At 41.8% G+C, this 13,217-nt stretch overlaps 1 protein-coding gene across 5 annotated transcripts in view; it reads left to right on the forward strand.

Annotated features, from left to right (window-relative positions):
• LOC306696899 (membrane-associated phosphatidylinositol transfer protein 2-like) overlaps positions 1-13,217 on the forward strand; it is a 37,636-nt gene that overhangs the window by 994 nt on the left and 23,425 nt on the right. The gene's annotated exons all lie outside the window — the stretch shown is intronic.

Consider the following 13,217-nt stretch of genomic DNA (forward strand, 5'->3'; position numbering starts at 1 on the left):
TAAAGGAAAGAGAGCCCAGGTTTAACTTGTTTTTCAGTGAACTACAAACCTGCATGCCACAAGCTTGTTTTTGTATACTCTATGCCCATTTCTATTTCAATAAGACTTAATGAGTTTCAACGTCAAGAGTCACTCAACTTGACTCAGCAAGGCCCGTGTGAGTCACTGAGGCAGTGCTGACTCTGACTCTGAGGCGTCTGAACCTCTGCCAGGCCATTCCACCGGTTTTTTTCCAACATGGCATGCAGTATGTCTTTGAATTAGGATTGCAATCTGAGACGAGTGTTGAGATTTTTCTGTGCTGCTGATCTGAGCCTCAGCCTTTTTAAAAGCAAGATAAGCAAAGTGAGGAGACGCATACCAAGATGGGTTGTGTTGTGTCGGAGCCTGAAGATGTTTTAACTATTCTGTACACAGGGTGCAAACATGTTAAAACCTGCCTCCTTGAGACCATGACGGTTGTGAGGGTTATGTAATGCACTCTGCATCAGCTGCTCTGGGATCTTTAAGATTAAATTGATTTCGTCATTTTGAATAACCTAAAAGAGGAAATTGGATTACTGAAGTTCACAGCAAGTGCAGTTTGGAAAAAACGTGTTGTGCACTCTTTCCTGAGCTGAATTATCAGCAATCTGTGCTTTATGTTTACACAGATTGTTATCTTCTGAGTCACTTTTTGTTTTTGACTTTTAGACTGACTCATTGCTTATGTTTCTCCTTTTTGATCTGAAACATGCACAGCTGCTTTAGTTGTAACGATTACCACACACTAAAGCTGTCAGTGACCAGCAGGGTATTTACGCACAATGTGCTGATGTTGCCGGCTGTTCTTCTGTTCATTGAAGAGCTGGTCTGATGATTAAGGGCAGACAGCTTGAAGGGAAGGCCGTTGATATCGGCATCACTGAGAGCTCCTCTCGTGTCTGCACACGGCCCTCTCTACCAGTTGTACCTGTTGTGACCTTTAATATAAGTGCGAAGTGTCTGTAAACACGGCAGCTCCAGAAAAATATCTGCCGAACCAGTTTTCTGGTTGGGGCTTTCCTTCCCTCCACCTAACAAAACACACTCAGACACCATGGTACACGGGCAGGGCTTTGTTGACAATGCAAATTGCAAAAGCTTTAGAATGATTTTATTCCTACAATCAAAATTGCAGCTGAGTAAAAGCAAAGACGTGAGGTCCCTTTCACAGTGTTTTGCAGATCGGTCTGATTCAGGCTCATTCCCAATGTCCGGCCTAATTGCATGTTTAATGAGGCAGCGGACAGTTCCGTCTAATCACACACGGCCAACAAAATGCAAGCCGTATATTTGTATTCGATGTTAACTGCTCAGTTTCTGACTATACTGGCCTTTATATTGATACCGTGTTATTTCGTACTGTATGGTTTTTGGTCAGATTAAAACAGCATAACCGGTATGAATTCCCAAAGCAAAGAATAACACAGACTTCTTGCTGCGATATACACTTTGAATGTTTAAAAACATAATCATTTCCTTTTCCATTGTCTGTTCTAACCATTAGAACACAGTGAATTGTGGGTAATTCTTTAGGGCTCAAAAAGTCTTTGAGAGACAACAAGCCCGCACTGATTTTACACTCGTAGATAATGTTATATTTGTAAGTCTTTGACAGCAATATGTTGCCTATATTATTGTTATTATCAGTTAATAACTTTAATTAATTAAAAGTAGGTGTGTATGTTAATATCCCTCCCTCAGAAAACTGCTCACTGGAAGACTTTTTTTAAAATTTCAACAGATTTCCAATATTGATTCAGTATAAATATTCTACGAGTTTTTTCCTGGGCAAATTGCAAATGTAATCGCAGCCTTGTTCCTATTAAAGTTTGACACAGTCCAGAAGTTGTCTGACTTAATTTCAAGGATAACCATACACAGACTTTTACATCTTTGACCTGGTAACCTGGTATTATTGTAGTTTTATTATCCTGCTGCAGAGCATTTCTAAGCTGAGGAGACATAATGTAGTAACAACATTTTTATGTTTTAATGCATCTACAGTAAACCAAGAAATCTTACAGGAAGACTGTAGTTAAGAGGTTGAAATGTAACATTTAACTCTCAGGAATGTCTCTTGAATCTGACCCACCAAACAAACACAGTATCACAGAGGGAGAAGGAGTGCAGGTTATTTTGTTCAATGTTCACCGCTTGTATTTGTTGAATTAAAACAGTTGCTATGCCGTTTATTTTTTTTTTCCACCTCAAAAAGCAAAGTGGAGGCCCTGCAATGACCTTATGGATAAATGAGGATAATAATTTCTAGCTGCACTCAGAGACTAATATTACCCACCACTCCACTAATGTTACACAGTCACAGGAGTGCCTGACAACCTCATGATGGTCAGGAGGAAAAGCCTGTGAGAATATGTAAATAAATGCTGTATGTCTGAGTGACTGTGTGGAGTGGAACATTGCTGTACCGAGGTGCCTGTGGCTTGTGAGCATGTGTTTGAGTATTCATAGCACTGAGCGGAATCTTTGTGAGTTTTATTTATTCTTACATGTTACAAGTCGTCTGTTCTCCTACTACAACCCTCCGTTTTCTTATGATTACATCATTCATAAGTCTATGAAGAATACAGGTGACAAATGAGTACGCAGCCATTTTAGTCAAGGAAACAAGAAAGACTCACTTCCTGTCAGTGAGGGTTTGAATGACGTATGCAGCTGCTCACCACATCTTTTAGTTCCATGCATGTACTATTTGAGCTGCTTAACAGATGAGATTGCTGTCACAGGAAGAGCAGAGAAGCGCCAGGTACAAACACGGTGAAGTGAACTATATGAGGCTTTTTGAGGAGAGCGAACATGTTGTGGTGCGGTAACACTATAAGATATAATCATAACTTCATTTTCCTGTTTGTGTGGTGGTTTGACATTTTCTTCACGTTGCGCCAGCTCCATTGATGTTGTAAAAACCCGTTGAACGGTTGTGTAATATTGGTGCTGCTGTCTGCTGCCTTTTAATTCCTACAAAACATTTGATACAGTGTTTGAACGTTTGTTTGGCTGTTAAAGCAGAAGGAGAGCTGTAGTCTTGGTTCTTTACTTAGACCAGACTACGGACTGTTTTGGGAGTCTATTGCACGTTGATCTCCTGTGTCTCGTACCCACCCACCATACACACACACACACACATACACACACCATACACCCATCATACACCCACACACACACCATACACACACCATACACCCACAACCACTGTCACCCAAGACAAGGTGGGAGTGATATGATGCAGTGGATAGTGACAGAGATTGAGCAGCTGTTGAACAGTGAAGAAGAAGAAGACACATTAGTTTGTATCTCATAATCTCACCTGGTCTCATTTCTCACTGTATAGGTGAACTGTTCATATGGTTGTATTAGCAAGTTTCCTGTGATTGCTTTGTTCGGATCTCTACTCTTGGCATATAATGTCCGTTTGTTAGACGAGCTTTCAAACGGATACTGAAGGTATTAAACAGGATTGACAACAAGCCTATCATGTTATCTGGGACTTGTTTTGCCCACAGCTGGTAACTCCTGGGTACAAACGCTCATCGTGTCATTTCTTTGACAGTCAATAAAGACTGATAATTATGGGCACTGACAGCACCACAGGGGATTTCATGTTATGAGTGCATTTCATGTTGAGAACTTTCAACACCGCAGTGAAATGAATGGTTTAATTATCAACAAGGGAGCTTTATAAAATATCCATTGGTCTTTCAATTTTGTCTGCCAGAGGACATGAGATGAACTTATTCTGTTAGCTGTGACAGAAGAGGAATTCTCTTAACTGTTAACATCATGTGACGGTGGTTTTAAAGATAAGCTTCAATGTTTTGTCCTGAAATACAAATATGATTTGAACAATGAGGGATGGTGATAAGACGTGTCTGCTTTTAGGCTGGAAATTTCCATTCAATGAACTGTACTCGGCTGAAACATTGTCATGATCAGCTCGACGTCTGCTTTGGAATTGGATTGTGATGATGGATAGATGAGGAACGTTACTTCCTGCACTGCACACACACACGCTAAGGATTATACTGCACAACACAGTTCTAGGAGTCTTTTGGGAACTGTTAAATAAAATGGTATTTTGAGTGAATATTAACCAATGTTGATCATTGGCTGATTGGTTTTTACAGCCCTATTTAATGTGAAAAAGATGTCTCAGAGCTTCCCAAAGGAAGGTGAAACAATTTCTCTATTCAGTAACATATTTGTGGAGCCCAAAGATGAGTGTGGGTGCCTTTTCTAACGTTAGGGCACCCATAGGTGTTCGAAGCAATCTGACATAACATCTATTACAATTCAGGGTGAACTCTTCGGGGAGTATAGGGACGCATTTCCAGCTGGCTGGTTATCTGAAGGTCTTGAGTAGATGATCGGGCATCATAACAGTATTTCAGATGAGCCTCCCATCATGCATCTATGTGCCGGCCAAGCACCGACTGGAACATTGTGTTTTCTCTGCACCTTGAGCTCCACAGACTGTCCTCCTCCTCCTCCAACCCTCCCGCCTCGACTCCCTTAAACAAAGCTGGCGATGCTAATGTCGGTGTTGAGCCGTTAACCGGGACAACGGGGGTATACAACCTGTCCCCACCAATCCCTGATGAGCCGGCTGATGAATGACACTTCACTGCTAATGCTCCTGCAGTGTGGTTGTCTGGGAAATGAGACAAAGACGAAACGCTTTGTGCAGGCTGTGCCATGTCCCCGTCCCTTTGGACACCCGTTTTTGCTAACGGTGTGGGCGGATTGGAAGAGCTGAGGTCTTTTTATAGCAGTGGACCACCTTCCTGTGTCCTTACTTGAGTTTCATGTTATGGAAGAGGAATGAAGTCTTGTTATGTGCATCCTGGGGTGTTGTTTGGTGGTGATATTCATCAGGCCTGAGATGGAGACACATCTTAAGCAGAAAGATGCAGTAATATCTGCTTCTGTGAGGCAAAGTCCCAGTAGATGATGTATTAGCTGATCTAATCTATAGTCCGCTGTGAATTGGAAATGAAGTGCTGCTATGTGTACTTCTTCCTGCTGGCTTTTTCCATGTGTCCATATTTAACATTGCATTAATGTCTCTTGTGTTTCATGTCAGTATGGACCATATATACCATTTTATATTTTGTTTGTGTTTTATTGCATCCCCCCCCCCAACCCTCGCAGCGCTCTCTGACTCACATGGATCATGTAAATTGAAAGCGACAGCGCTGCTTGATGTCACTTTACCCACACGCTCCTTTTCTTCTTCATGGGCCGCAGACACCTGATTTTTCTCTGAGGCTAAAAATAGACTCCTTCAGACCTTACCTCCCCCTCCTCCATGCCCCCTCACTTCTATCCCTTTTTTCCTCCCGCTGTACAGGCTTCCTTTGGGAAGTCTCTCTGCGTTATGCCCATTGTTTGCCTCCATGTGCCAGACAAAGCTTCCGCGTCTCCGTCCAGAGTGGTGTGTCTCCGCGTGAGAGACGTCGGAATCTTTTATGGTAAAAGACTGAAAAAAAGAGTTTCTGGTTTTTATTGCTCTGATAAGAAAATCCCAAGGTGATAAAGCCTGGTTCTCCACAGAGCTGCAACCTGACCTCAGAGCCCATTGAAATGTTGGACAAAGTCGCAGGACCGTGAGTATCTTTGAAAATGGCCTTTTATGGTCAGTATGAGAGACGGCCTCAGGGTTTTTTATTTGTGCTGCACAAAAGGGTTTGAGGGTCTTTCACCACAGGGCAGCAGCCAACTTCAGCTTTTCATGAGCAGCTTTCTTTGCCTTGATGACACTGACCTGATGACTCTGATTCAAATTTCTTTAAACCAGAAACCCAAGACTGATAGAATGGTAAACAGCGCCTTTCTAGTCTACCGACCACTCAAAGTGCTCCTACACTACCTGTCATTCACCCATTCACACCCACTCATACACGGATGACAGGGGGCTACCATGCACGGTGTCGCCTGCCCATCAGGAGTGAAGCGTCTTGCCTTCTGAGCCACAGTCGCCCCACTAAGGTATAAAGAGGCAGACGGAGATTGTTGTGTTACGGTCAGAGTTGTGTTCTGTCCTTACTTTTATGAATTCATTGGTCAGTTTTATATGACTGTACCTTTTCTGGATGAAAGCTGATTTGCTAAAACATTTAAAAACAAGTTAAGAGTTATTCAGTCCATTCAAATTTGGATTAAGCACCATTTAAACTTTCCTGTCCTTGCCTCTCCCTGTTCCTCTAATACATTAATTGGCTGATGCTTGCATATTTTTCTGTTCCTCGGTCCTCAATTCACACCAAGTTTTCATATCCGGATTGCGTGACAAATTAGGGCAATTTTCATCCCAAGGATTTAATCAATTCAGTATTTGTGTTCTCGTGTGTGTCTCCATATTTCTCTCACTCAGTGCGAGGATTGTTGAAAGGGGAGTCATTAGTGGTCTACTGGGTTAATTTTAACTATATTAACAGAGCTTGTACTATAATTGCTTTGGGCTTTTTTAACCCTCGAAGTGGTAGTTGCGGACTTGTATTGACATTATTATTTTTAATTTAAGTGCAGTATTAGCAGTTAAACACAGAGTCCTGTCAAACCAGCGTGTCCACATGTAGCCTGCTGTATTTCAACCTGTGTATCACACCCACCACTGTATTTCTAATTCTGCATTCTGTTATATAGACGGTTTTCACCTCATTACAGTATATCACAGTAACGTATATATTTAGTTTGACGATGCATTGGGATCAATGAGAATAGCCGGCTGATGCTGGAGCCAGAAGAAACCAGAGAGCCGTGGAAGAACAGAAGTGAAAGTGGAGACAGGAGAAACGGGAGAAAGAAGTATCGGCCCCGGCAGCGTCTGCTCTCTACCTTTCTCGTCACTCGACTTCATCTTGGCAACCAATAAGGAAAGAGCCCTGTGTCTCCATGGTAACACCCCCCCCTCTTTCAAGCAATGATGGAGAGGATAAAGGGGCAGGAGAGGGAATGCATTTCATTTCTCTTCTTAGACACAGTTATTCAAAAAAGTTGCATTGCCAGTTAATGCTAATGTGCTAATGACGTCAAATGTATTTTGATATGCTTCAACTATATTTCTCCAATGGCCACAAAACTGCCACTATTTTATAAAACGTAAAATCACATGCCTTTATCTATCTCTTGGTGTAAGGCTTTAGCTTTTTAACAATGTCGGAATCAGTTCTTTTAAGCTTTTCATCTCAAATCCCTTCACTAAACTTTCACACAAACTGGATTTTCAGATCACACTGAATATCTGATGCATGTAAAGCTGGTTGCATTCTGCCATAGACTATGTATATATATATATATATATATATATATATATATGTATATATATATATATGTATATATATATATGTATATATATATATATGTATATATATATATATGTATATATATATATATATATATATGTATATATATATATATATATATATATATGTATATATATATATATATATATATATATATATATATACATATATATATATATATATATATATATATATATATACATATATATATATATATATATATATATATATATATATATATATACATATATATATATATATATATATATATATATATATGTATATATGTGTATATATATGTATGTAGTTTCAGTCACATCTCTGTATTATTTCATGTAGTCAAAGCCACTTTGCACTATTGTGAGAGATTGCTGCTGGCAATGATGCTGGAAATCCATTAGTTGTTATTCGTCAGTGGTGAGCAAGTACTCGACAACAGGCTCCACATCACAGGGCCTTGATTTGAATCAACATCTTGTTGCTACCGAATGCTCATAAAGGAGCTGACGGAGATGTTTGAGAGAGATAATCTAATTCCACAAAAGCATATTGTGCCCTGTGGTCTGTATCTACATGAATTAGTTAATGGGATGGACAAAATTCTCGGGTAGCGATGCTTCCCTCTTCTGTCTGAGTTACGTAAGACTGCTCTCTGCGCAGTGGATTCAGGCTGAACGCTCGGAGAGAACGACAGCAAGGGGGGATCCTCGTTTAACCTTGGAACATAACTGATTAATCCAAGTTTAATTTGCATATAAGGTCACCTAATTTTGGATTGGAGTGAAGCGTGGCGTTGATTAGAGCTCGAGCTGGTATGTAACGGGCCCGTTTTGGAAAGCTGTGGGCTGATGAGCACCACTGAGGCCAGAGAAAACAATGCCTCCACGTATTAACACAGCTTAAAGTTCTCAGCAGTCGCTGGGCACCAGATCTATGTAGAGTTTTAATTACATGCTTTATCTAATCTACACTTAAGATGTAGTGAGGTTCACTGATCCGCCTTGGAGTGAGTTCAATATACAACCAATGTTATGTTTGAGGTTATTTAGAAAGAACAAAAAAACAGCAGCAACAGCTCATGCGTTACCTTATGATGTAATCATGTATTGCTTTATTTGACGAGGAGGACCACAATGGATGAGATGCTCACTGGGTGTATTTTTAGCCTTCCCCTTGGATGGTGATGATGAGTAAAGTATAAGGACAGGTTGTGCATCCTACCTCCTTAAAGCCTGTGCAGGAGGTGGGCCTGAGGGAGGAGTGATGGCCTCGTTCTCAGAGCACATCATGGAAGCTTACTGTAGAGTTTGTGGCTAAAAGATGATGCACCACTGTTTATTGTGACTTTGGTTTTCATCCCCTGCATTTACATGATCGTACCGCTCTGCTGGCTAATGGCACTGCTAGTGACGCTAGTCACTCGCTTTGTTGAAGCGTTTTTCTGTGGTGCCTTCATCTCTGACACTAAAAGATCTGCTCTTAGGAGATCACATTATGTTGCATCATTTTTTTGCTCTGCCTCGGTTCAAATTGAGTCTAATTGAGGGACCACTCCAAATGTTTTCCCCACGTTTGCTCCTCCCCTCTTTGAGCACTGTGTAGTATAACATACAAACCACCCTGACCACTTTTTGAATATGGAGAGAGGATAAATGTTTGCTCACCCCCTCGTTGGTTTATTGAAGTCAAACAACAAACAAAGCAGAAAGCCTACAACCAAACAACACCTGTATACTATATAAATATCCTAGTCGCTGTCCTATGGGCTATAGAGATCTGTATCAAGGGTAAAATGTATGATTAACACCCTGCACATTCACAAACGTGATCAAGATAAAAGTTGAAGCTCTCCAAGTTAACATTTAACACCGTAATACAGACAGATTTATACATGAGGACAAAAGGAGTCCATCTGGGGGGAAGAATGCATATCTCATTCTTCATTAAACCCGAAGCGGGCAGGTTTTGTAAGGCGTAAACTGATTGTGTATTCAGTAATCTGTGCCACATGTTTACCCCAGTTATACCCCTGATAAATGATGCTTCATTTTATGCCGTTAATAGATACTCTTTTGGACAGAGAGATCTTTTGTACAGCGGGCTCGTTTGAAACATGCTTCGGAGGCTCTTTGGTTATTGCAGGTGGATGGTAAACTCCCATCGCTCCGGCCTCTGAGCGTACACGGCCCAGAACAAACGGCTGTGTCTTAAAGCCTTTTGACATTTTAACTGGATTGGTGGATAAGCCCATCAACTCGATCAAGGGTTCTCGTCACAGGCCCGAGGCCGTGTTTGCAGCGGTTGTCATAGCTAAAGTTGTCTCTGCGAAACTGATCTACGGTATTTTAGGCAGTCCAGGGGCTAACATTTTCCACTTGTGTTTCAAAGGGGTCTTGCCTCGGGGTCAGTCATGAAGGAACCCCCTCCTCCAGCTCCTCTGAGACCCACCACCTCCCCTGTTGCTCTGCCTCAAAGTGGCGCTCTCTAACACGGGGCTAAATTTAAAGGAGCACGACCAAAACACCTCCTGTGAGTCGACACCTCCCTCCCAGTATTGTGCTTTGTGTCCACAGCAAGGCCCAGCTGTTGCTCTCTTTCCTGTGGTCAACCTGTCTTCTGTACTTATAGCTTTCAATCCTAAAATACATGTTTGCACCTTCAGACAGATTTAGCAATGCCACCGTCCATTATTGGGATGCAGGTCAGCCTGGGGTGGCGAGGAAAATGGATCTTGTTTCGGGTAAAGTGGGAGCCTCTGCTCTGCGGTGGATGTAATCCAGTCTTTGGGGTATAGACCGGTTTCATCTGTTTGGGTCAGACACTTATACCTGTTTAGAGGTGCACAGATGTGCACATCTGTTTGTTTATTTCAGCTTTAGGAGTCACAACTATGTAACTGTGTTTACAAGGCACTGTCCTTCTGTTGCCTCTGGTGTTGAGCATCACGTCATCTGAAAACAAAAAATAAAACTTTATTACATTCCTCATATACACACTGGTACATAGATGAAATTTGACCTCTGCATTTAACCGATCCGAAGCATTAGGAGCAGTGGGTTGCTAAAAAAAGCACCCCGGGGAGCAACTTAGGGGTTCAGTGTCTCACTCCAGGACACTATAATTTTAACATATAATATAATATTAACCCTTTGACATGCAGACAGTAGGAGCCGGGGATCAACCCCCGAACCGCGTGGTTAAAGGGCCATCCGTTCTATCCACTGAGCTCCAGCCTCCCCATCGAGTTGTGTTTGTGTGAAGAAAACAAAAGACAATATGAAGTGTCAGGCAAGCTGCTTCCTTCGTTGATGCTGAATTATTCTGTATGGGTCTTGATTCTTCTTTTTCTCATTTTCCTGTAAGTGTTTTGTGTAAGTAACTGTATGTGACAGACCATCTTATTCTATTGTTTATTTATGTTTTGATTAGAGAAAAATAAGATTTTTCTTCTTCCTCCTTTCAGGTCAGGGAACGTGTAAATAGAGTTGTGTTTTGATCGTGAATCACTTTTTTAGTTTTATTTATCATGAACGGAACAAATAGAAAATGTAATTAAATACCGTCTCCTGGAGGATTCAGTGCCTCTGATGGTTCATCCCACCCTCTGCGTCGCAGATGAGGCAGTAGCAGCATTCTACATCTCAGGGTGTCACGGTCCTGCCACAGGTGGCCACACGTGTAACAGGCCCGAAAAATGCGGTGGTGTGGGTAGAGGTACAAAACACAGTCCTCCTGGAAGTGCGTTGTAGCTATTGTTGGCTTCAGTTTTGTCCAAACAGGAGCAGGAACATTGGAGGCTGCTCTGTGATGAGCGCAGTGCAGTGGCTTGTGCTGCTATTGCGTCACTGCCTAGAGGGGGGCAGAGACGGTATTTTTAGAAGGGAATGGGCATATTCTCTGAACAAGCAACGTCAAGCGCTCTGCTTGCGTATGCGAGGATTATTATGACCGGGCTATTTTTAAGCTCTGTGTGTGTGTGAGGGAGAGAGAGAGAGAGAGTGCTTTTTTTTTTTTCTGGGTCAAGCATGGTGCCACACTCGAGGCTGCTGGTGGATCATGCGTTACAGCTCCTATGCTGTGAACAACATCTGCACCGCTCACAAAGGGAAGAGTCAGAAAGACGGCTTTAACCGATCAGGGCATTTTTATGTCCGTGTCTGCAATGCTGCTGTAAAGGAGACACGTTGGTTGTCTTTGTGGAGCAGAAATCAGCTAATTAATCCGTAGTTTATCATTTAAAGGAGGAGATATTGCTGCAGCCAACATGCATACATATGTGTGTGCCGTTTAAGTATCCATATCACCAGTTGACACTAATGAACACAAACAGGATATGTAACAACCTCATTTTTGTGGGAGCACGTTTGGGTGTGTCCGCCTTTGGCTGTTGCTCCCATGAGCCACAATAGGAAAGACGCAGCTACTAAAAGCAACACTGAAACATGATAAACGGTTTATTTAAATACTGCAGAGACGACAGATTGTGGGGAGGAGTGTTATAGGCTGACGCTAAAATGAACATGGACTCTCTGCCTAACGAGTATGTAAAGACAATAAATATTGAAGCGTTTTTGTCCTGGCTAGCTGCATGTTACATATTTCTGTTTATCCTGAAACAAAATAAAAGGGACTTAATAATAATAATACATTTTATTCATAGAGTGCTTTTCAAGATACTCAGACACTTTACAAACATTAAAATCATCATAAAAATCTATACACTAAAAACATAGAACACACAACATTCCTCACACATTAAAAGCATAAAACACTTTTGTCTGAAAACTAAGCAAAGCAATATTTTTGAATAAATATTTGACAACAAATATTCCCTAAACTAATAATTGTACTACTGCAACAATTGGTTGAGCAATGGATCAATTATTCTGAGTCGTTGTAAAGGAAAAGTCAACATGCGCTCTGGGAAGCTGTGATTGGCCTTTTTAACTCATTTCTGTGATTTGTATTTATTTTTAATTTTTATTGGAAAATCAACGGATGAATTCATGGTGAAGATAATGGTTTGTTGCAGCTCTAACAAATAGGCATACTGTCATAATCCTGCTTGGCAATTGGGCACATAATTCACACGCATCACTGCAGATCCTCCTCACCACCCCAGGCTGCTAATTCATCCTGCTGGATTCAGGGATGTTGTGAATGAACGGCATCCCTCTGTCATGCTGCCTGTTGCTCTTCCTCTTCCTCTCTCTCTCTCGCTCTCTCTCTCTCTCTCTCTCTCTGTTTCTCTCTACATACCTGGTGCCACCTTCTTGTAATGCGGGTGGCAGCCGGCTGGACTTTGATTCACACAGTGGTCGTTCTTCGACAGACAACCGCACAGCAAAATGAATCTGTCCTCCCGCGTCGCACTGAATGACTTCCAAAATCGAAACAGCTGTCGCACACAGAATCGTTTGCCAAGAGTCAATTCTCAGAAGTTTGTTGCAGCATCAGTTGCAACCCACATTGAAACTGTTGCCACATTGTTGGACTGTGCTCCAAGTAGATTGTGAAGCTTGTTTGTCATCTACACCGTCACGCAGGGTGAGCACCGTGACCTTCTCCTCTAAAGCCGGGCACTAACACCTCGAGGCCTCCCTCGGCTGAGCTGCAGGCTTTTCTCTGGGCCTCTCCAGGCTAACCTAGTTCTATCCCAGTCTTTCCCAAGAGTGCAGTTATTTTCAGCAAAATGTGTCTTTCTGCTCCAATTTTGTCGATGTGTTGTTTTTGTCGAGCAACAATATCATATGAAAGATGTATAGAAGACGATGTGCTCTCTTAATCAGATCACCTCCCTCCTCCTGGTTGAAACGTTCTACAGGCTGCGTATTTGTCAGTGTGTCAGCGAGCTCATTTGGTGAATGTGTCTTC

The sequence above is a fragment of the Pholis gunnellus genome (assembly GCF_910591455.1).
Source record: "Pholis gunnellus genome assembly, chromosome: 6".
Taxonomy (NCBI): domain Eukaryota; kingdom Metazoa; phylum Chordata; class Actinopteri; order Perciformes; family Pholidae; genus Pholis; species Pholis gunnellus.